This window comes from Hirundo rustica, chromosome 1, assembly GCF_015227805.2.
Source record: "Hirundo rustica isolate bHirRus1 chromosome 1, bHirRus1.pri.v3, whole genome shotgun sequence".
In the NCBI taxonomy this organism is placed as follows: domain Eukaryota; kingdom Metazoa; phylum Chordata; class Aves; order Passeriformes; family Hirundinidae; genus Hirundo; species Hirundo rustica.
The window spans coordinates 155,312,091-155,335,798 of NC_053450.1; the positions used below are offsets into that span (position 1 = coordinate 155,312,091).

The 23,708-nt window shown below is 50.6% G+C and overlaps 1 protein-coding gene across 6 annotated transcripts in view; it reads left to right on the forward strand.

The window, feature by feature from the left end:
• Positions 1–460: 460 nt before the first annotated feature.
• MAP4 (microtubule associated protein 4) overlaps positions 461–23,708 on the forward strand; it is a 159,692-nt gene continuing 136,444 nt past the window's right edge. For all 6 annotated transcript variants that reach the window (XM_040064439.2, XM_058421112.1, XM_058421117.1 and 3 more), the window contains exon 1: positions 461–557. The gene's annotated coding sequence lies outside the window, so the exon portion shown is untranslated. The remainder of the gene's footprint in view (positions 558–23,708) is intronic.

A 23,708-nucleotide genomic window follows, 5' to 3' on the forward strand; every position in this document is an offset into this window, starting at 1 on the left:
CCCATCCCCTCAGTTCCTCTCCCCTCAGCTCTATCCCCTCAGTTCCTCTCCCCTCAGCCCCATCCCCTCAGTTCCTCTCCCCTCAGCCCCATCCCCTCAGTTCCTCTCCCCTCATCCCCTCAGATCCTCTCCCGTCAGCCCCATCCCCTCAGTTCCTCTCCCCCCAGCCCCATCCCCTCAGTTCATCTCCCCTCAGCCCCGTCCCCGTCCTCCATCACCGCCCCTTGGCCCCGCCCCGGTCCCGCCCCCCGCTCTGGCCCCGCCCCTGCCCCGGCCCCGCGCCGCACCCAACCGCTCTGCCCGTTCACCGCAGCGCCGCCTCCGCCCCGCGCGGCCGCGCGCCGCCCGCGCTCGCTCCGATTGGTCGGTGCCGGGCGCGGCGCGGCGCTGATTGGTCCGGGCGGCTGCGGCCCCGCCCCCTCAGCCAGCAGGGTAGTGCGCTCGGCGCGCGGCCAGCGCGGCTCCGCTCCCCGCTCCTCCTCCCGCCGGGCCCGCAGGGGACAGCGACACTCGCCAGGCGCCTCCGTCCCGGCGCTGCCCCGCGCCCCCGCCGCTCGGTAAGGCCGCGGGGAGGGGGCTGCGGCCGGGGACCGGGGCACGGGGACGCGGCGCCGCGGGTGCGGCGCCCTCCGACGCGGCGGAGGGGCGGCCCGGGCCGAGCGGGGGCTCCGGCCGCGCCGGTGTCCGGGGGGGCCGGGGCCGGGCCGGGCCGGGCGGTGGCGGGGGCTGTGGAGCGCGGGAGCCGCGCGGGGAGCGGCCGCAGCATCCCCGAGCATCTCCCGGGGGAGCCGGCGGAGGGAGCGGGCGCTGCCGGGGCGCGGCTTTGTTGCTCGGGGGCAGGGGCCGGGGTGGGTCCGGGGGGCTCCCGCGGGGTTCCCCGGCGTCGCTCCCGCGGGGTCCCCTCCGATCCGGCTCCCCGGAGCACGGAGACCCGCGGGTTTGGCTCAAGGGCGGCGCAGCGGTTCCGCACTTCTCCTTGGGACGGCTCGAAACTTTTCGTGCCGTGTTTTCGCCCCGTCCTTCGCCGCTGTGCTGCCGTTGGATCCCTCGTATTCCCGGCTTTATAAGGATGGCTGCGGGCTCGCAGCGGGACGCGGGGTGAGGAGGATGAGCATGGGCAGAGCGCGGCTCGGAGCGCTGGGTGTGGCGAGCAGGGATGCGCCAGGCTCCAGGCCTCTGCTCAGTCATCGCAGCGCAGCCGAGCCAGAAATGCGGAGCGGGCCCGCTTTCGGGATGAGCAAACTTCTCTTGGTACAGGAATTAAACAAACGTTGGCCACGGCGTGATGTGCAGGGTCGCTGTTAATGAGTTTTGGAGCTCAAGGCGGTGAACTTTTGGGTTCTGCAGATGCTGCTCTGCTCAGGCAGAAGCTGCTTCTAGGTGTATCCTGGTAGTATGAGTGTTGTACGCTCTCCCTCTCTTAGAGGGGTGTGTTAAAAGCTTGGTCTGAACGTGCTGAACCTGAATTTTGATATTTAGTTCTCTTTTCTTTTGGTGGTTCTTGGTCTCTCGTCCTTGGTTGTTCCCTCGCTTATTTCCTTCCCCTGATTCCTGAATTGAGCAGATTAACCCATTGATTTTTAGAGTTTTTAAAAAAGTTTTCATTTGTTTTTAAAGCTGGAAATCCTCTATTCATTGAACGTTCTTCCAAGGTTACCATTCCAGCTAAAATGCTTCTTGAGTAATACAATAGCCATCCAAGTGCTGCTCAGCGTTTCAGTGTGGAGTAACAAGCCTTGCTCAGGGCCTCCTCCTGCTCTGCGTGTGATGCTGCTCTAGCTTCATTTTGTAAACTGAAGACAGGGCTGCGCTGGAGTTTTACAACTCTAAAGCTTCTTTTCTCCTTGCCAGGGCCTGATGTCCCGTCTGGCATGTTTTGCTGGTATTGTATCTATAAGGTGCTGTTGCAGCTTGATTACCTCCTCCTTTATTTGAGAAAGAGAAATTGTAGCTCAGAATTATTCAGGTTGACAGTACAATTATGATAAAGGTGACATTGGCTGGACAGACCTGTCTGTCAAATTTGCTTTATGGGTTTTTGTTTGTTTTTTCCTTGCGAGAACCGATGAAATTTCTGATTGCCCTTCCAGATGCGTTTTGGAGGATTCACGGGCTCTTTTAAAGTTTTTAATTTTTTATTCTTTTGTGCCTTCTTGCCTCAGAAGAGATGGGCTTTTTCAGTTTGAAAAGGAGCTTAACTTACTTGCTGTTGCAACAGCAGCAATATCCTGTGTCTTTTGTTTAGTTTGGTAATAATTACATGTTAGTGACAAATAATAAGCTTGAAGGCAGAATGGCTGATCTGTTTGTGACTGTGATTGTTGACTCTGAAGCTGAAGGCCGTGGATATTATTAAATCTGTTTTTATGTGTCTCTGCAGAAATGACATCAGGGAAAGATCAGATAATACAAAGAAGTGTCAGTGGTTCGAAGATGCCAGCCCGGGGAGTTCAGCTAGAGCCCGGTGTTGCCATGGGTACAGTTTGTGGGTCACCCCTGGTTCCCCCCCGAGCCCTCAGCTGATATTAGGAGAGGATTATGTCACTCCTGTCCTTAAAGACCAAAGGGGAGGCTGCTGGAGGACGCTTATGGCAGCGGATCCTGACTTTATCAGCTTGTTCCTCCGAAGCCAGGGCTGTGCCAGGCACTGTCCCTGTGCTGCCCGCTGCTCCCAGGAGTGGGGCACACCGTGGGACACCACAGCTCTGCTCTGTCAGCTGCAGCACCTCACCCTGGCAGGGTATCTGGAGATCTGCCTTAACAGGTTGCCCAATTTGTCTGTGGGGAGCTTTGAAGGTTGTGAGTGCCGTGGTAGATGATTGAGTGCAGCCCGGTTTGGGTGAGCACTGGAGTGGCCAGGGGGTGAATAATCACACCACAGGCTCCCAGACACGGCTGGAACCAGCCTGGGCTCACTCTGGGAGTGTGTTTCATTTACAGGTGAAAGTAGTGATTCTGAAGTATTTGGGTTCGGTGCTCTCGTTTGTTCCCTCCCAGGGACACCTGGCAGTTTAAGCCAAGGTTTTAAATAGCAGAGGATTGCCCAAACTGTACTGTGGTGTTACTAAACACCCCCACACCGCCAACAGCATGAGCAGCAGTGAGAACAGAAGCAAATTGGGGTTTTGGAGGGTCAGAAGGTGAGGCTGAGTGGAGGCTGGGGCAGGACTGGATTTCCAGCTTTAAGCTCGTTATGTGAAGTCTGATGAGTGCTCAGTTGAACCAAATGAATTACGTATTCCTGCTGGTAAAAGGGCTGACACAGCTGTAATTTCAGCCAGTGGAGCTGTAATTATATTTGAGGTCTCAACCCCTGTAGTATTTTAGTGGTTGCCTCTCTTCCCTGGAAACAAATGAATGCGAGCCATTCCATCAGCTCTGAGTTCTTGCAGAGTTCAGGTCTGGTTTGCACCCATTGCAGGTTTTTGCTCTTGTGTACCTCAGGCTTAAACTCACCTGCTGTTTGCCGAACCAGTGATGTCTCCATCACTCAGTCCTTGGGCTCCATTTGTCTCTCTGCGCTGTGTCTTGATGTGCGAGCTTCCAAATTCTGACCCGCACCAAACTTATGACTCAGGGAAACCGCTGGTCAGACAGGGTTTAATTGTGTCAGGATGAATTCAGGCTACTTACAATTCAAATGAAAGTGATGGTTACTTGAAAGTGAAATAATGTGTGACTGTACCTTGGTTTGGTCCAGAAAAACCCCAAATAATTTATTTTGCTAGGCCAGACATAGATTGGAAGATAAAGTTCCAGGCTCCTCCGCTGAGAATGAGGAGTTCAAGGCGCGTTACTCATCGTGTCGTTGAGAGTCAGATTGCAGACAGCAAAATTATCATTTGTGTAGGTACCTGTGGAGTTTCAAAGGCAAATTGAAGAAGCTGATAGCGCTCTGAAAGGCTGAGTTATTTCCTGGAACTCCGTGTTTGTACTTCCTGTCCCAAATTAAACAGACGAATCTCTTGCTTAGTCAAATGTCTGTGTCCGCAGCTTCCTCGTGCTTTTAACAGCAATGGAACTGATTATTTCTGTGCTTTCTCTTTTTCCTCCCAGAAGGCAAATGAAATGATAGACAGCTGTAGATCAGAGAAGCCAGGGGTCTGTGATCACAGCACGTGGGAGGGTGGCACAGAGCTGAAGCGCTGCGTCACCTCCACAGAGTTCACCTCCAGAAGAAAGGGTGGATGTCCTTTGGAGCAGGTTCTTAGGAGATGGTGGAAAAGCTGGGCTGAGCAGAGCAGGTAGGACCCCTGCATCCCGTGAGGGGGTTTCTCCTCCTACAGCTCAGAGACCAACTCCATGGCTTAGTGTTTCGCTCATGGGAAGGAATTTCTCGTGGGAAGAAAAGGTCAGTGAAATCAGTTGCTGTAGATGTTATGCAGATTTCAACTTGGTAATGAGGAGAATGGAATACTTGTGGCTCACACTGGTGCCCTGTGTTGCTCTGGGTTCTTAATATTGCGTTAGAAATTATTAAGTACTAAATTTATTAAAAATTACTGGGAAATCTGACCCCGAAGGATTATGAACAGACACTGGTGTGATGCTGTAGCACTCTTAAAAATTATGTCAGGGTAGTGCTGAGGGTTTGCCCCAAACAAGATCAGTCTTGGCCTTATCTAAATTACTCATGGGAAGTGTAGGTTACTCCCTGGATAAAAACGGCTGTACACATAAATGACGGTGTATTCCAGCTCCATACTGCACATTGTTCCCTGGAAATGTCTGCTGGAGGGTGGGAGGGTGCTGGGTTATTTACTCAGTGCTCTCCTGGAGACAGGGGAGGGAAGGGGCCGATTTCTTCCCTCTGCTCCTTGCTGCTCTTTTAATCCTTGCCTCGTTTCACTCCCTGCCTCTCGGAACTTTTCTCGGGCAGAGTGGCAACTGCTGAATTGGTAGCTCCTCCGGGGAGTAGCAAGATAAACCAGCTTTGAGATAAAGCTCGCAGTGTCCCTGTGATTTGAACAAAACCGGCAGACAGAAACAATGGTTGTAGTTGCGTTGTCGAGGGAGGTTTGTGTAACGCAGTGGGCCCTGGATTAGCTTTCCTTTGCCAAGGTTGGATTTCCAGTCTCTCGGAGCTGGAACTCCCCTTGCACAGAGAGTTTAGAGCAGACAAACACCGTGCTGGAGTGTGTCCCCTGCCCAAAACGAGCGTGTTGGCAGGGTGGCTGTGTGGGTTGGGAGGAAGGTTAAGTACCAGGTGTATCCCTGAGCGGGTGACGCTGCGGATTAGAGCGGGATGAGCAGTTTGCCCCGGCTGCGTGCTGGCTATCAGGCTACTCCGAGGAGCTGCAGGAGGCTTCTGGGAGAAGTATGCAGTTAATCACATCCATTAGCATGATTAAAATCCTGATTAGCCTGTGTCACTCACTCCCATCTTCCTCCTACACTTTGCCCCTTTTTAGCCGGGGTGTTTGCAAGTACGAGCAGCAGCGAGGCTGGGGGTCGTAACTGGATCCCAGGATTCTGGGCTTTGTGTTGGAACAAACTTCCTCAGAGAGCTGCCCAGCTGCTGGCTGAAGAGAACAACTGAACAATCAGCCCTTCACAGCTGGAGGAGCCTCAGCAGGACTGTGGGGAATCCAGTTGAGCGTGAGCTCGTCTCGCTCGTCCGTCAGGTGCTCTGGGTTTGCTCGTGTTCCGTGTCTGCTGTGTCCTGACTGGAATTTTAACTTCTCCATCCCTGTGTGCTGAGGAGCTCCTCGTGCTGGCTGGCACCTTGGGGCAGGGCTCCTCTGGCCTCCCACAGCCAGGGTTGAACGGGCTGGAGAACAAGGCCAGGGATGGGATGACAGGGAAGGACCAGGCTGAAATCGAGGTTAGGGAAATTGCAGATCTGCTGGTTGGATTTTGACTAGAAGTGGAAAAAAAATGAGGTAATGGTGTAAATTCCTGTGTGCAAAAACTCTCTTTTTTTAAGGACTTCACTGGTTGGGGAGATACTGTGCATATTCAAAGTGGACCTTTTTGGAAAAGCGAACGTTTCTGAGCATTAGGTCATACCCTTCCAACGCATTCCCGCCTGGGAGTGAGTCATTGTCTTTTGTAAAATTGTATTAGAGCTACATCATCCCCAAAAGCTGTTTTTCAGCTGAATTTAGGGTGTTGACACTTGCTCCAAACAAAGTAAAATGATGGGAGCATTTATCAGAGCGGTTTCAAAGTGTGTTTACATACTCTGGAGCTGTGACTCCCGAAGTGCCGCAGCACAACTCATTCTTGTGAGTGGAAACCCCTCAGCTCTCACGCTGAAGATTGAGGCAAATATCTCCATGTAACTTAAATGATGTTTGTGAAGTGCTTAAAATCCTCTGGAAGGGGCAGAGAAACTTCCAGGTGCTTTTACCTGCTCTCATTTCTCCCGCCTCCCACGTGTTCCTTGCAGGGACTGTGGTGTGTTGGCTCTTGGCTGGAGACACTCTGGCACTTTGTCCTTCCAGGAGTTGATACTGAGGGTTTGTTTCCACGTTATGACTTCTATTTTCTCTGCCAAAACCCGTTTGAAGTTCCAGCCCTCCTCCACTTCACGCTTTCTATCTATCAGGTTGTGGTGCCACTATTTTGGGGCGGTGAGAAACGGGTCGGTGCTCAGGTGGGATTGCTACAACTAATTTTAGAAGCTGCATCAATTCTGTTAAAGGGGAAGTAGAAACAACTGCTTGGAGAAGGGGATGCCAAGCACTCACCACACTGGCTTTGCTGGGGGAGAATGTGATGGGGAGATGCTGTCAGTGGGATGGGTAAGAGTGAAAAATCCTTGGCTGATATGCGTTGGAAAGACTTAGGCACGCCTGGATCCCAGAACGATTGGAGTGGGATCACCCAGGCCACCCCCCTGCCAGGGCCACGGGGATGTGTCCAGGTGGGTTTGGGGTGTCTCCAGAGAGGGAGACCCCAGGATGGCCTGGGCAGCGGTTCCAGGGCTCTGCCCCTCCATGGAAAGAGGCTCTTCCTCCCTGCTGTGCTCTGGTTTGTGGCCGCTGCTCCTCGTGCCGTGTGTGGCTCTGTCCCCAGTGTCACCTCTACAGGGTTCATCCCCAGAAGAAAGGGTGATGTCCTTTGGAGCAGGTCCTTGGGAGATGGTGGAAAAGCTGGGCTGAGCTGAGCAGGTAGGACCCCTGCATCCTGGGGAAATCCTTTCTCTCTCAGTCTCTCCTCATCTGGGAAATGCTTCAGACCCCGAATCCAAATTCAGTCTTGCTGTGTTTGGTGTTAGCTCCGTTTCAGCTCATCAAAATGGAAACCTGAGCACAGACAGCAGTGGGGATGGGGCAGGAATGAAGCACTTGGAGCTGCTACGAACAGGATGAGAATGGAAATCTGAAAGCTGTGCCTCACTGACAGTTTTCCTGTGATCCCCTCTGGAAAGCATTGGGTATTTTTAAGCACCTGACTCTCAGTAGTTCAGGTTTGCCTGGGTTTCAGGCACACTGTGGTGGAAGTGTTCCTGGGTTAGGCTGAAGGCCCCCATGGCCTGGGAGGTGCTCCTGGCAGTGACATCTGCTCAGGAAGTTCACGTGCTCCCTTCTCCCTGGGGGCAGCTTGATCCACACTTGAGGAGAAAATCAGCAGTGATGTGAAATCAGCAATGATGCTGGATGTGAAATGCTGTTGGAAATTACTGAGGAAAAGCCAATTGTAAGCAGCAGCTTAAAGAGTGTTCTTTAAATGTGATTGTTGGTGCTGTATTTATAGCAGTTCCAAGTGTTTAATTCCTGCCTGTTCCCTGCTCTCTGCACCCAGGTTCCCTTTCTGGTGCACTGAAATGGTGGCAAAGCCAAACACAACAGCACTGAATTTGGAATGTTCATTTTTCCTAGGATCCCAGAATGGTGTGGGTTGGGAAATCATCCCATTCCACCCCCTGCCATGGGCAGGAACACCTTCACTATGTCAGGCTGCTCCAAGCCCTGTCCAGCCTGGCCTGCAACACTTCCAGGGATGGGGGATTTTGGAGGTGTTGATGAGGTGTATTCCTCTTTGTGCTTTTTTTTGTGTTTAACAATTTCAGCCAGTTCTCTGTTGCAGTTTTATTAAGTGCAGTGTCCTGTTAAAAAATGCTCCTTTGCTTATCTGCACTGGTTTTAGGGAATCTCAGTTTTTTTCTGCTGTCCATGGATACTTTCACTGCTGTTAATTAGGTAATGGGAAACTTCCAAACTGGGAGAGCAAAGACAAAAATCCCCAGGCAGCTCCAGCAGAGGCTCTGAATGAGGCTCTGCAGATGGGGGAGGCAAAGAACGAGACAAAGAACTGAGTCACCCTCTCTTCCTTCCTTTGGACTCTTGTGGTGGGAGTGAATCGTTTCTGTTTTAAGTCATAAATCAGAGCAATTAGCAGAAGGGTTCTGGATGTTAATGGGTGGATCATTCAGACTTGGTACTTAGCAGGAGCTGTGGGTTTAAGTGATTTTAAATAAGCAGCAGTAAATGAAATAGGTTGTGTGATGGCCTGGTGCTGGATTCCCACCGGGATGTTCTGGATGCAGAGCCCCAGAGGTGTTGATTTCCTCGCTCTGAGTGCAGCCCCCAGCCCAGGGCACAGCACAGCGAGGAGCTGGAGCTGCTGGAGAGCCCAGAGGAGGCTCCAGGGTGATCCCAGGGATGGAGCAGCTCTGCTGGGAGGAAAGGCTGAGAGCGTTCAACTGAAGAGGAGAAGCTTTGGGGTGAGCTCAGTGTGGCCTTGTGGGACCTGAAGGAGCTACAGGAAAAACTGAGAGGGAGTTGGGACAAGGGCTGGAGGGACAGGACACAGGGAATGGCTCCCACTGGCAGAGGGCAGGGATGGATGGGAGATTGGGAAGGGATTCCTGGCTGGGCTGGAATTCCCAGAGCAGCTGTGGCTGTCTCTGGATCCCTGGCAGTGTCCAGTGCCAGGCTGGATGGGGTTTGGAGCAGCCTGGGCCAGTGGAGGTGTCCCTGCCATAGCAGAGGGTGGCACTGGGTGGGATTTAAAATCCCTTGAACCCAAACCATGCCGAGGCTCTGGATTCTGAGGGTGTTTGCTCGGCTCTGCAGCTGCTCCAGGTGATTTGAGTGCTGCTCCTGCCCAGGTTTGGGATGGAAGCTGGTTCCACCTCCATGGGCACAGTCCTGCAGGGTGATGGGACACAGCCCCAAATCCTTTTGGGGTGCGGTGCTGTGGGGTTGGCGCACAACAGACATGTCAGGTGTCCTGTGACACCACCGTGATGGGGACTCTGGGTGGCTCAAGCTGGGTTTGATATCACAAATTTGCATTTACATACGAAACTACAACGTACATAATCCACAGGGTTAATTTTTCCAGGAGCTCTTCATGCTTAAATCATACACATTATTTTTCTTTGGGCTCTATTTTAACCTATTTAAGCATTTACCACATGAGAATTAAAGGATATTTCTGAGGGCTGGATTTTCTTTAACTGGGTTTGTTTTGTTTTGTTTTTAGCTAAAATGTACTCTTTTTTTTTTTTTTTGCATTGGGATTTGGACAGGGCATGTAGGGCAATAGGATCAAGTGTCACATTGGGATTACATATTTGTCCTGAAGTGACCCTCTTAGGAGCTTGCATGGGTGTAATTGGTGAATGACTGGATTTATAGGGATGTATCTCTGCATTAGCACTGCTCTGATGTGACTCGAGCTGATTTGCTTCTGCTCCAAACTATTTTCAGCTTGGGGGATTCACTTTTAAGGAGAGATGCTGTAATTTGCTTGGATTTTCCCTTAAAAGCAGTGGTGGCTTTTCTAGGATTTAACAGCCCTAAATATGAATGTAAAGCGGCGTTGCACGGCATTGTCCGATGGCTGAACCCCAAATTCATCCCAAAAGCTGCACATTTGAGACCTCTGGGCGTTCATGGTGTGGAAAAAACCTTTATCATTATCAACTTCCCAAGATTCTTCCGTCTCATCAGTCGTTGTTTTGTTCTTAAAACTGTAACCACTCTTTCCCCCGTGCTGTTCTGGATTATTTTGGTGTACTGTGTCCCTTAGCTGGCAGCTCCTGCGGGATTTCCCTCTCCTGGAAGGGATTAAGGTGAATTTGGAGGCGTTGGGGAACATGCAGGAAACTCCTTGCACCTCCAAGCTCAGTTTTCTGCAGAGAAGGTTTTGAAGGTGCCAGATGAGCAGGAATTGCTGCTCTTGCTGACAGACTCTGCCCGTGGGCACAAACCTGCGTGCTCCTCTCCGAGCAGAGCCTGGCACCCGGTTCTGGCTGGAGCCTGGGGTTTCAGGGGCATTTCTGGGTGCCCCTGGTGGGCAGTGAGAGCTCTGGGATCCCTTCAGGTGGTGATGGATGAGTGAATCCTGTGATTCACAAAGGCTCTCAAGCATCCATTTGCATTTTTTTTCCCCTTAATTACCCCGAGCCCTGTTTGTGCCACAGGTTTTCCTCTGCTCTCTCTCCAAAGCTGCCAGCTGCTGGGTTTTTTTTTTTTTTCTCCCGTATTTCTGTTTTCTCAGATCCTGTTGAAGGCCAGCTGAATGTATTAATTTTTTTGCTACAAAGAACTTTTTAAAAGGCTGTTGGAGGGGGCGATTGGAGCACAGAATTTAACACACCGTCAGAAATCCTGACTCTGGCTGGCATCAGCTGATGGTGTCTTGTTTAAACATACCACAGACTTGATGTTTTTTCCCCTTGGGGTTTGACTTCCTGTGATAAAAGGAGATTCCCTTTTAAAGCAGAGCTCCGTGGTTATATAATGAGAGAAGGAAATACTCCGAAAGTGACACTGGGGGAGAATAGAAAAGTTATTTTGGTGGCTGACTGTTAGAGAATAGAAGATGTGCTCAGGAGGGCACTGGTAACTTGAGTCCTCCTGGGAAAGCGAGAGGAGCACATTTAAGGAGTGAAGGCAGTGACCAGCAGCAGGGGAGGTTGTGGTGAGGACAGAGCTGTGCAGTGCACGTCTAGGATTCCTCTTGGAGGATTTATCTAGGATTCCTCTTGGAGGATTTAACTCTTTCCAAGCTGCTTTTCCTCTCTTCCATAAGCTGCCCCCAAGCACCAGAAATCTCCAAGTCTGACCCTCCAAGGGTTGTGCTGGCTTTGGCTGTTGGATTCGAAGCCATGAGCAGAAGTTATTTTTGAATTTGTGCGTGTGGCTTTGTCTCTGTGTCCCCAGCAGTGCCAGACCAGGGGATTCTTTCCTTCCTTCCTTCCTTCCTTCCTTCCTTCCTTCTTTCCTTCCTTCCTTCCTTCTTCTCACCTGCACTTTCTGTCCCCCCTTACCAGAACTTGCCAAGGACTGCAGGAGTCAGAGTAAAAACTGCCTCTTTCTGCTGTTGGTGGGGTCAGAATGAAAGTTTCCAAAGCAGTTTGCTGTTCCTCAGCGTGGGTTTTTTTGGGAGGCAGGGGTACAAACACTCAGGGAGGTTTGGATGCCCGAACTGGAGCGCAGCTGGAATGTGGCAAGGACTCAGTGAGCTCGCTGAGCCACTGCTGCTGCGAGTCTGAGCTCCCCAGGGATTTCAAATGCAATATTGATTTCCCTGGTCTGGGATGTGCCTGCAGAAACACGGCAGATGCCCACGATTCATCAAAATTAAGCTGGTTTTCTCGCTAGGCTGGGGTATGTTTATTTTTTCTAGCACGTAATTTATCTGGAGAATCATTTTTCAGCAGCCAGATATGCTGACTGTGCCTGTTACGTTTCCCCCAGTGAAATTCCCTGGCAAGCTTCGCTTCTTCCAAGATCATTTTGGAGGTGCTGATGTAATCAAACGGTTGAACGTGAACTCAACGAGAAATTATGTAGTGCAAAGTTTGCTCCTTCAGACCCGTGTGGAATTAAAGTGAGGCTGTTATTTTTGTGTATTTTTAGTGTAGCCGTTTCTGCTATTCCGTGACTTTGCTTTTTTGCTCGTTATTTAATTAAGAGATGTCAGTTTATGCCTGAGGAGGGGGGGGGGGACGGTTACAGATCCTTAACACCTCATCAAAATTTCAGTGGGGGTTATTTTTTCAGCTCTATTTGAATAATTAAACGTGGTGCTAAAGTCATTTTGCAAATGTGGGAGGGGGGGAAGCACAGGGAGTAGTGAAAACAGTTAATCTAAATTGAAATGCATCAGAGCATCCTGGTTGTACAAGTGTAACGCCCTGCTTTATTCTAAATAGTTGCATTACTTAAAAGAAACTTCCCAAGTTATAAACTGAGGAGTGAAAGATAAACACAGATTGGGGAATGATCCTCTGAAAGACAGAAGTGAAACAGCGGGGCTCTGGTGATGAATATCTTGTTTAACACAGATCACCTTGAGCAGGATAATTTTCCATACTGAATTTTTAACCCTTGCCTCAAAGCGAGGAAACTTCCAAAGTGCCTCGGAGGACCTGGGTTTTGTCCTTAAATTAGTCTAGTTTTTCAAATGAAAGACTGTAGACTCATTATTTATGAAGCAGAGGCTTTGGATTAAGCTCAGATGTTCCTTTATTAGAGAATTCCAACTACAAAGGGAGGCTGGGTGTCCACCAGCTGCACTCGCTGACTGATAACAGGCTTTTCAAAGTCGTTTTCTTTCAGCAATCCTGTTAATGCTTTAAATTCAAGCCTAAACTTTTTTGGTGGGATTAGGGGTAGGAAGGAAAAAAAAAAAAAAGAGCTAGATCAGAGGAATAAATGGAATAAATGCAAATAATTCAGCACGAACAGCAGAGCGGGAGGGTGAGGTGAGTCAGTTACTGTGATAAGTAAATCAGCAGGACAGTATTGCACTCCCCACTTTATAGTATTAAATCAGAAGGCAAGAACTGCGACAGCAGATCAGGTTCATGTATGTGGGTTTGTGCAGAGCAGCTTTGGTTTCTGTTTTGTCCTTTTTTCCCGTGGGTGATGGCGAGGTGTGGGCAGTGTCCCCGTGGCTCCTCGTTCGTGCCGCAGCCTCTGAGAGTCCCGGGGACTGTGTGGGGTTCAGATCACAGCATCCACCTTGGGTGGGTGGGAGAGGCCTTAAGGATCATCCAGTTCCACCCCTGGAGCCCCTTCAGGCCCTGCCAGGGGCTCGGAGCTCTCCCTGGAGCCTTCTCCTCTCCAGGGGAACATTCCCAGCTCTCCCAGCCCGGCTCCAGCCCTGCAGCAGCTCCGTGCCCTGCTCTGGATCTCCCCAGGTCCTTGTGGTGCTGGAGCAGCTCTGCAGGTGGGGAATCACCTGAATGGAGCAGAATTCCCCATTTCCTGCTGCCCACGCTGGGATCAGCCCAGCACAGGGGTTCTCTGTGTCTTCTCATCCCGCAGCTCCCCTCAGTCCTTCTCCCCAGGGCTGCTCTCCATCCCTTGGGAATGTCCCAGGCCAGGTGCAGAACTTTGCCCTTGGCCTTGCTGAACCTGCTGAGGCTGGCACAGTCCCACATCTCCGGGCTGGCCGTCCCAGGGTGTCCCATCCCCTCCCTGCAGCTGTGACAGCGCCCAGAGCTCGGTGTCACCAGCAAAGCGCCCGGGCTGCCCCAGTGCCAGGTGTTTAATTTGGTTTTTTCACAATCTCCCCATCCTAGGAGCAGAAAATGCCTTTCCCTCCTCAAAGCCACGTGCTCCGTGCACAGGTGAGCGCTGGTGGTGCCAAGGAAATAACCCAGCTCTAAAGTCTCACTAGTGGCAAATAAAAATGATTATCTGTGGCTGCCACGGTCACCTTTGTCCTCTGAGCACAAGGTTTCACACCTGCAGCTCACACTGAACGCTCCTCTCCCTGCTTATCTCTTGTGAGGGTTTTTCTGCTGATCTCAAAGTACAGGGGCTGGGATTTCCAGATGAAATAGTTTATATTGTACTTTTCAGAAACATGATACAAAAAAAGGGGGCTCATTACTGGGAGGAGCATTTTCATCTACTAAACAGTACTTTACTGTATTTTATGGAATTGACTGGAATCTTACGGTTTTTAATGTGGGAGTTGCACGTGGATTGTTCTCTCTCAGCAAGTTTTTGCTGAATTGTGTTATTCTACTATTTATTTTTGAAATATCTTTTTGAAAAAAAAGAGAAATGGAATGTTTTAAGACGCTCACCGGGTTGAGCAGATTCAAGGCAGGCTTTTGCTCTCGCATGTCCTTTGTGTCAGTTCTGGGTTAATTAAGTGACTCATTCATTCAGTCTGGCTGAGGCTGCAGAGGCCAGGGAAGCTCCAGCAGCAGCAGCAGCACATGATGGGATGGAGGAAAAAATAAAACCCAAACCCAGCACAGGGTGAAACTCTCTGGGGCATCTGAGCTTCCTTGTGGAAAGGGACCAGGGAATAGGCAGCCTGTGCAGTGGAGAGCTGCAGGGTCGGGTGTTTCACAGAACATAATCAGAGGTTCTTTGATTCCTAAACACTGCAGGGCTTCTGCTTTGTGTCCTCTTAATTCCCGAGGCCTGGCTCTTCATGAACGTCCCTGTGCTGTGATTTCAGTCCTGTGCTGTGCAAAGGCAGATCTGAATTCTGCACCCTTTCAGCTGGCACAGGGCGGGGTTAGGTGGGATACTGGGCAGGAATTCCTGGCTGGGATGGGGATGGAATTCCCAGAGAAGCTGTGGCTGCCCCTGGATCCCTGGAAGTGTCCAAGGCCAGGCTGGATGGGGTTTGGAGCACCTGGGACAGAGGGAGGTGTCCCTGCCGTGGCAGGGGTGGATTGGGATGATCCCTAAGGTCCTTTCTGACCCCAAAACAGTCTGGAATTGTTTTTGTTTTATTCCAGAAAGTTCCTTGCTTGAAACACAGAAGCAGCTCCTGAAACAGGAGTCAGAACCTGGAATGCCTGGTTAGGAGGGGGATGGACAGACCTGAAAGTAGAACCTGAAAGTATTTCTTCTTTCAAACATCAAAAAGGGAAAAAAAAACCAAACAAAAACACCAACAAGCAAACAAACAAAGAAACCAAAGAAAAATCCCCTCCCCAGCCCTTCCAGAACTCATCCCCTCATGATTCTAATAATTTAGCTTAAAAAATTTAAGAACATCTTATAGATTCTCTAAATCTACAGAGGTAGAAGTGTGAGAGAGAGAGAGAGGGGAAGCAGCGAGCATTTTCTGCGTGACAGAGTGGATCTCTCTGTAAAACACCCCCGCTAAGGAGCGCCAGAACGAAGCAGAGGGAGCTGGAGCTGTTGGTTTCTGGTGACAGAAAGCTTTGTGCTGGGGTTTGCTGCCGGCAGTGGGCTGGCGCTGGCGCCCGGGCGGGCGCTGCGCAGGGCTGCAGCTCTTTGCTGACCCCAGCTCTGTGGGCTCTGGGCTCCGTGGGGGCAGCCGGGAGCCCGGGGCCATCCCAGCTCCCCACCTCCAGCTCCCGGGGCAGCGCAGCAGGAGTTTGGAGGGTGGATTTGCCGTGTTTGTTTTCCTGGCAATTGCACTGATTTCGGCTCCATCAAGAGAGCTGGAGAGGGGCTCTGCAGAGGGCAGGGAGCGCCAGGACGAGGGGGAACGGCTCTGAACTGGAGGAGGGCGGATTTGGATTGTTTATCAGGGAGAAATCCTTGGCTGTGAGCGTGGACAGGCCCTGGCACAGCTGTGGCTGCCCCTGGATCCCTGGCAGTGCCCAAGGCCAGGCTGGATGGGGCTTGGAGCACCCTGGGACATGGAGGGTCCCTGCCATGGCAGATGGGATGATCCTCGAGGTCCCTTCCAACTCAAACCTCTCTAATAAAAAGTTGTTACAGAAGAGTGAAGAAATGTGGTGCCAGTCTTCATTGAGAAACATCACTTAGGTCTTGAGATGGGGCCAAGCAAGATGGAAATGAAAAATTAATGTATCAATGGCTCTTCATAATTTTAAGTTATTCTTTTTAAATCATAGTACGGTGATTCAGGTTGCCTTCTGTTCTTCCTGCCTCTTTCTGTTTTTACAATTACGAAATTGTTGCTTTAAAATAAGCAGTTGATTGGGAAAACTGCTTGTATAGTAGGGGCAAACTCTGAATATTCAACATGTGCGATGCTTGTGGGGGTTGACACTGGGATCTTGCTGAGTGGGAATTCGGGGATGTGCCAGAAACACAGAGTTTGCTTCATTCTGTGTTCAACTTTAAACGCCAGGAGTTGTATTATTCATTGTTCTTTCAGTTTCTCACCCTGATAAGCTGCTTTGTTGTCCTTGGAGGCACTGGGAGCCTCATGCTGGTTCCAGTTTAAATTGCAATATCTGCGTGTAGGGGAGGCCGGAAGGTTTGGAGTCTGCCGGGACTCCAGTACAAATCTGTGATTTCTGCCAGCTGAAGAAATGCTGAGAGCTGTAAAAATACCAGAATTGCACGTGAGACAATGTGTTAGACTCTTCTCCACTGTCACTGGAATTTGTCTTTTAAAGCTATGGGAGAATGAATTGGAGTTACAACAGCTCCTGAATGTGAACGCAGCAGGAGCCACGGAGTCCATCGTGGTGGGGGTGGCTCAGAAATCCCCAACTCCTGCTGGATCAGGAGCCTGGGCACGGGTTTTGTTTCCTCAGGAGCTGTCAGGTGTGGTGCACAGGGCAGTGTCACTGCATCCCCTGGGCAGTGGCTGCAGTGTTGGGAGCGGAGCCTGGCTGCGCTGAAGGAGCTTCGCTGGATCCTGGAATCCCAGAATGGTTTGGGTTCAAGGGACCTGAAATCTCATCTCATTCCACCCCCTGCCATGGCAGGGACACCTCCCACTGGCTCAGGCTGCTCCAGTCCCCCTCCAGCCTGGCACTGGGCACTGCCAGGGATCCAGGGCACCCACAGCTGCTCTGGGAATTCCATCCCAGCCAGGAATCCCTTCCCAATCTCCCATCCATCCCTGCCCTCTGGCAGTGGAAGCCATTCCCTGTGTCCTGTCCCTCCAGCCCTTGTCCCCAGCCCCTCTGCAGCTCTGCTGGAGCCCCTCCAGGCCCTGCCAGGGGCTCGGAGCTCTCCCTGGAGCCTTCTCCTGTCCAGGGGAACATTCCCAGCTCTCCCAGCCCGGCTCCAGCCCTGCAGCAGCTCCTGGGCCTCCTCTGGATCTCTCCAGGTCCTTGTGGTGCTGGATGCAGGGCTGGAGCAGCTCTGAGGTGGGGTCTCACACATCCCCACACTCCTGCTTCTCTTTGGGTCTGTGTCTCTCCCAGGAACAAGTGAAAGTGTGGATGGATCGTTTTCCATATGAACAGCTGGGCTTTTATTTATTTCTTTTTTTCTTTTTTTCTTAATGAGTCTGAGCTGAACAGTTTTAAGTCCAGATTAAAAGCTGGATGGTGTAATTATTTTTTAATTAGTCTTTGCAGTAAGAACCTGTGCATTAAGCCACACGACTTTCTGAATTCCAGTTGCCAGGAGAAATAGAAATCAGGTGGATCAAGTATAGTGCTGCTAATTCAGTTTAAGGTTATGTCTGAAGCACTTTCATTCAGTGCCATTTCAGTATTTATTAATGCAGCTTTTGATTTCTGGAGGCATTATTTAAGGGTTTTGAGCAGCGAGTGTGCGCTGATTTATTTGCCCGTGGTGTGAGGTAGCACACGTTGTACTGCTTCCAATCTTGATGAGGAAACTGCTGCTGGTCCTGCTGCGTTTTCAGGGCAGGAATCACTTTCCTCGATAAGCTGGGAACAAGGATCAGAGAAAACACTTCCAGCAGCTCCCTGGGCTTAGGCTGGCGCTGCTCTGATAACCCAGGCAGGGTGAGCGCTGCTCCTCTGCTTTCCCAGGATAAGAGGGTCTGTGGGGACAGAATCACTGAAGATGCTGAATCTCTCCCTTCTTTTTTTATTTTCCCTGTAGTCCTTTTCCAGCTCTTTATTTGTTTACCGTGACCGAACCTTCAAAACTTCAGCAGAGTGCACAGCTCTCAGGGGAGACCTCTACAACTACTCCAGAGGAGGCTGTGAGGAACAAGGGACAGGAGGAGAGGGAACAGCCTCAGCTTGGGCCAGGGGAGGCTCAGGTGGGACAGCAGCAGGGATTTCCCCATGGAAAGGGAGGTTTGCGGTGCCCATCCCTGGAGGTGGCACCCAGAGCTCTGGGCTGGGCACAGCCTGGGCTCAGCGACCTTGGAGATCTTTCCCCATCTCAATTCTGGGGTGCTCGTGCCCTCCGCACCTCTCAGTCCTGCCACGACCGTAACCAGAGCTGGGTTTAAAAACCAGTTTCAAAGCGATGCTCGGCAGGTTTGGGGCAGGGTGCGGGGCTGGGGTGGCAGTGGCAGCCCCTGGCACCCCGTGCAGGCTGTGTTTGGGCTCTGGGTGTGCCCAACACCCCGTTCCCCTGGGGTGGCTCAGATCCTGCAGCAGTTTGCTCCTGGGTTCTGGTTTAACACAGCTGTCTGCACCTTGTTGTAACCTGTCAGCAGCTCAGACTCCAGCCCAGTTTTTCACGCCGAATTGAACAAATCTGGGTTTTTTTCAGGCAGTTGCATAATGGGAAGTGACTGCTCATCTTCTGTTCCTTTTTTTTTGGTTGGCTTTAGAAACATTTTTTTCTTTAGAAACCTTAATTACTCTACTACAGTTGTAAATAAACATCTGAAGGATTTATCAGGTAATTTCAGGGCCGGCCACTTGTTGCCATGAATTTGCTAAGAATTAATTTTCTGCTTAAAATTCATTCACTGCTTAAAAAATCCCTAAAAGCCGTAGTTCTGATGCAGAATAAGTGGATGTGTTCAGCTCAGTCCGAGAATTTATCCACAAGGTGGCTTTGAGTCTTACCTCTGACTGGTTTGTTTTCCAATGCACCTTTAACAAAGGGAAACTTACCCCTTATAAATGGACTTTTTTTTTTTTTTCCTGGTGGGTTTGTTTTTCAATCTGAGTGAAAAGCGTGGGTAAGGTGTCTTTATGCCTCGGAAATGTGATCTGTGAGCTAAGAGGCAAAGAACTAAATGTTAATGACCTTAACCCTATCTGACTGCACTGCTCTGACCTTTATCTCTCATCTCCCCTTTCCCCAGGTACAGATATTGCTTTCTGCTTGCACCTCGGAACAAATCTGCTCTGATTTTAGCTGGAAATCGGAAATAACAGGAGAATGTTGGTTTTTCTCTGGTTCTCCTGCGCCCTGGTAGTGCCCAAATTCTTGTTTCTGGGGTGGAGAGAGGTTGATTGAGCTGAGCATCACTCAGAGCTGACCTAACAAAGCTCTGCCTAAGCTGAGGTGCAAGTTCTGTCAGGTGTTGGGCATTCTCCCCACATAGGGGAGGTCAAGTGATGCTTTGAGGCTTCTCCTGAATTTGCCAGGAGAATTTGGGATGTCCCTTGAGTAACTTCTGCCCAGCTGGGACCCCAGTGGGGTCCTGATAAAATCAGTGTGTAAGCAGGGGTTTAATATTTCAGTTGTTTTGGTATCTCAGGATACAGATATGGCTTAATTCTTGATAATCTGGTCATTTCCACGTAAAGCTTTCAGGTAATAAATCCTCTGAAAACTTCTGGCAAATGCTCTTACTCTGAATGGATTTGGTTTGAGTTGATTCTAGCACCTCACGTTGTCTCTGCAATGATTTTGAGTTTGTTACCTTTCGTAGCGGAGGATGCCCTCAAGTCTAGGAGCAAAAAAGATGGAGAGGGACTTCAGCTAAGAGCCTGGAATGGCAGGACAGGGGGGAGTGGTTCAGACTGAGAGAGAGTAGGTTTAGCTTGGATTTTGGGAAGGAATTCCTGGCTGTGAGGATGGTGAGACCCTGGCACAGGGTGCCCAGAGCAGCTGTGGCTGCCCCCGGATCCCTGGCAGTGCCCTGGACCAGGCTGGACACTTGGAGCAGCCTGGGACAGTGGGAGGTGTCCCTGGAATTCTGATTTTATGGCTGACGTATTTTGACACTAGACAAAAGTACATCCTCTCTGTGCTGCTGAGCAGCTCCTGGAAAAACCTTTTACCTGGAAGAAGGAGAGGAAGAAAAACCCAAGCTGAGCACAGCCCCGTGCCAGGGTTGTCTTACAGTGCTCATCACCCTGCAGGGCAGGCTCGGGTTGTCCCTTGCTGTAGAGAAGCACAGCAAGGAGCTGTAATTCTTCACTGTGCAGCCCAGGCTGTAAAATAGCAAGATTTGGAATATTCAGCTGTCAGACAGTGGCTCACTTAAGCCCTGGACAGTTTTTTTGACTCTGTCCTCAGCAGGGGAATCTGTCCCAGCACGTGCTGCTCCACGGGCAGGAGCTCGGGGAGGTTCTTGTGTGTAAAGAGAAAAGGGGGAGTTGTGCTTGGTGTAATTCACTAACGTTTCAGGTGGTCCAGGAGCAGGAGATTCCAGAAAACAAGCAGGGAAGCTCGGTGATTTCTAACCCTGAAGCAGCAGCAGCAGCCCTGTGTCTGCACGGGGTGTAAATGCCTTTTATACCTTCCTTTATTCTGATCCACGTTCGTGGTTCTGCTCTTGAGAACTCAGAGAAATCGACTGATGGTTGAGGCTTTAAACCTGCTGTGTTTGTGCAGTGGAAAATAAAGATGGTTTGGTTTTTAATGTGCTCCTCGAACACTGCTTGTGTCGCTGTCTGGCATCGTTTAAGAGACAAAAGTTGTAATCCTTTTGCCTAAAAAGAGCATGGAAGCTTCTGCTGCGTCATCATTGTCCCAAAAATGATAGGGAAAAGGTAAAAGCAAAATCCTAGGATGCCAGAATGATTTGTGTTGGGAAGGATCTTCTATCCCATCCCACTCCTGCAGGGGCAGGGACACCTCCCACCGTCCCAGGCTGCTCCAAGTGCCCAGCCTGGCCTTGGGCACTGCCAGGGATCCAGGGGCAGCCACAGCTGCTCTGGGCACCCTGTGCCAGGGCCTCAACACCCTGCCAGCCAGGAATTCCTCCCAATATTCCATCCATCCAAACCTGTTCTCTGTCAGCTCATAAAAAGCCATCTCTGAGCAGAGGAGATGCTGAGTTTGCTGTGGAGTGGGTTCATCTGACAGTGATTCTCTCCTTTGGTGGGACTGATTGTTGGGAATGCCTGGATCACGTTCCTCCTGTGTTCCTGCACATCTGAAATCATTTCCCCTCCAACACAAAGCTTACTAAACCTGTCACACTGATCTGCTGAGATATTGCTCTTTATTTACAGCACATCTGGGCGCGGGACTGGGGTTTATAGAGATGTACATAGATGATTTTCTTCATGGAAGTATGTCTATATCTATTGAGCAAATAACATGTATTTTCAGGGCTTTTTACCCAGAGTCCTGGTCATGCTGCCAGCCTCTATTCTCTCGAACTTTAGTATTTTTTTCCTTTTTTCTTTCAAAGCATCTGTGCCAGATCTACTGCCATAATAAGTTTCCAACCTGAAAAGCCAGGAGTTAAATAAATGCAACATCTCTGTTGTGCTTTTAGGTCAGGGCTGGGGTGAAGCAGCACAGGTCAGTGGTTCCACCAGGTTGGAGTCCCTGTAAAATGCTCCATTCACAAGCACCAAGCGAAGATTAACTCCAAGAGCACCCGCTGATCTCTGCATGGATCCTTGCCCTTGAGATCCTCCTTAGGTGGGTTTTGAAGTGCTCAGTGAGGTCCATTACCTGTCCCTGAGTGAGACCTGCAGCTCCCTGCCCACCCCCACATCCCCACGGGATAATCCCCTCCACCCTCCAGGACGGGGACACAGGAGCCTGTGACCTGCTCTAGGTGAGGAGATATTAATGGACAGCTCAGGCACCTCAGTTATGAAACCTGGCAGGCATCCACCTTGAAAACGTAAGGAGATTTCAGTCTCAGGAGTTTTCACGCTTTCTTACACTAATGAAGTGTCGGAGGTGGTTGGGAATTCTCTGGGAGCTCTTTGCCTTTGAAGCCGTTGCTGTGGCAGCCTGCAGGGCCCAAGGAGCTGGGAAATCCAAACTTTTCTGCTGTTTGCCCACCGTAGGGCCTGAGCTGAGGCTGCAGACAACGCTCCTTAATCTGCTGTAGCTTGGTAAAATCACTCGATTTCCTTCATGCTTTTCCTTTTCCAAAGCTGAGGAAAGACAATGCTTTGGAGTTCCAGTGGGATTAGGGAGCTCATGGGTATGTTTGATACAGAATCACGGGAGTGGTTTGGGTTGGAAGGGACATTAAGGATCATCCCATTCCATGGGCAGGGACACCTCCCACTGTCCCAGGTTGTTCCAAGCCCTTTCCAGCCTGGCCTTGGACACTTCCAGGGATCCAGGGGCAGCCTCAGCTTCTCCGTGCCAGGGCCTCATCATCCTCCCAGCCAGGAATTCCTTCCCAAGATCCAATATTTCAGTTTAACGCCATCACCCCTTGTCCTATCACCATCTTCTCTCTCTTTTATCTAAGCCCCCTTCAGGTTCAGGCAGGACACACCTTCACTCTGTATTTTTGCATGTCCATAACACCAAGAGTGCTCCACTGACCCTTTGATCTGCACAGCGAGGGTTTGTGATGGAATGGAACCCAGGAGCTGTTCTGGAAGCATCTCCAGCTGTCAGAGGAGCCGTGGGGAGCAGCCGTGTCCTGCTCCTGGCTCTGGGCGTGGCGTGTGCCTGCAGCGAGTAACAGGAGCATCCTTCTTGCTGGACGTGTTGAGCAGCCTGGGACACCTCGGCTGAGAGACTTCCTAAAAGACTTTTGAAAAACCAGCAGAAACAGACATTTTTAGAAGGGCACTGAGAGGTTTGCCCTTGTAGATGCCCCCTGTTTGTGGGCTGGGGAGGTTTCGTGGTGTTTGCTCTGGTGTAGGGGCAGGTGAGCTGGGCTGCTGGGGTGATGTGAATATAAAAACAGGTCAGTAAGAGCTGCTCACAGTCGGGTGTCTCTGGTTACCCTTGTGCTGCTGTGAGGTTTGGTGACTTCTGGTGGTGCTGGGATGTTTTGTTTCAGGAGATTTCCTCTTGCAGCCTTTGACCCCGGGCAAATCCTGTCCCACACGCTGCTGGGTGCTGTTCAGAGCTGCCACAGCCCAGGATGCCGTTCTCAGATCTGTTTGCGTGTAGCATCCTTGGTGTGGAGAGCGGGATTTTATATGTGAGAATGTTCCTGGTCGCTGTAACTCAGCTGTGGCACTGAGGAGCTCCTTCCCGTTCCTCTCTGATGCAGGAAGGCATCTCAGGAAGGTCATTTGGCTTAGAGCCTCTCATTAGTGGACAAATGACATTTGGATAATGAAAGCTGCTGCTTCTCCTAGTTGCCATCAAAGAGTTCATTAATGCTCCCCCAGCTAAGGCAGGACGGGCCCTGGAGGAGCTCCAGCCTCCAACGATGATTTCATAGTTCAAGACTTGCCTCTGTTCTTACTGCTCCTCATGTAATGTGTGTGCAGCTGAGTCTTTATCATCCCAAATCAATAAAAACGCAATTTCTGCCCAGTGGTATCCCAAAAGGTGCAGGTTGGGTAATGCTGGCAGGGCGTGGGGATGTGCTTTGACAAGCAAAGCAAATGACAGGAGTCACAGTGGATCTGTATTGATTAGACAGAGCAGTAGGAAGAATTCCTGAATTCTTAAACCCTCTATTTTTAGATGTAATTCGTCTGGGCTGAAGGCTTTCTGTTCCCCGAATTGTTCCGAAAATAAATATTTCAGAAGAGGATTAAACTTGAATGTGCAAGACAGTGTTTTTTTATGCATCGGTGTTCATGGAAGGAGCTGGTCAGAAATCACTATTCTCCTTAAATTTGCATGCTTTGAATCCAAATTAAAGCTGCTTTCACCAAAACTACTCATCCACACGGGAGGCTGGAGGTGCTGGTGAGAATGCAACTGTGAGAGCTAATTTTAGCTAATTCAGTCCTGTGAGCAGCAGAGTCCTTCAGCTGTGAAAAGAGACACTTCGCTCTTGCTTAAATCACTTTCTTTTTTTATTGAGCTTCTGCTGAG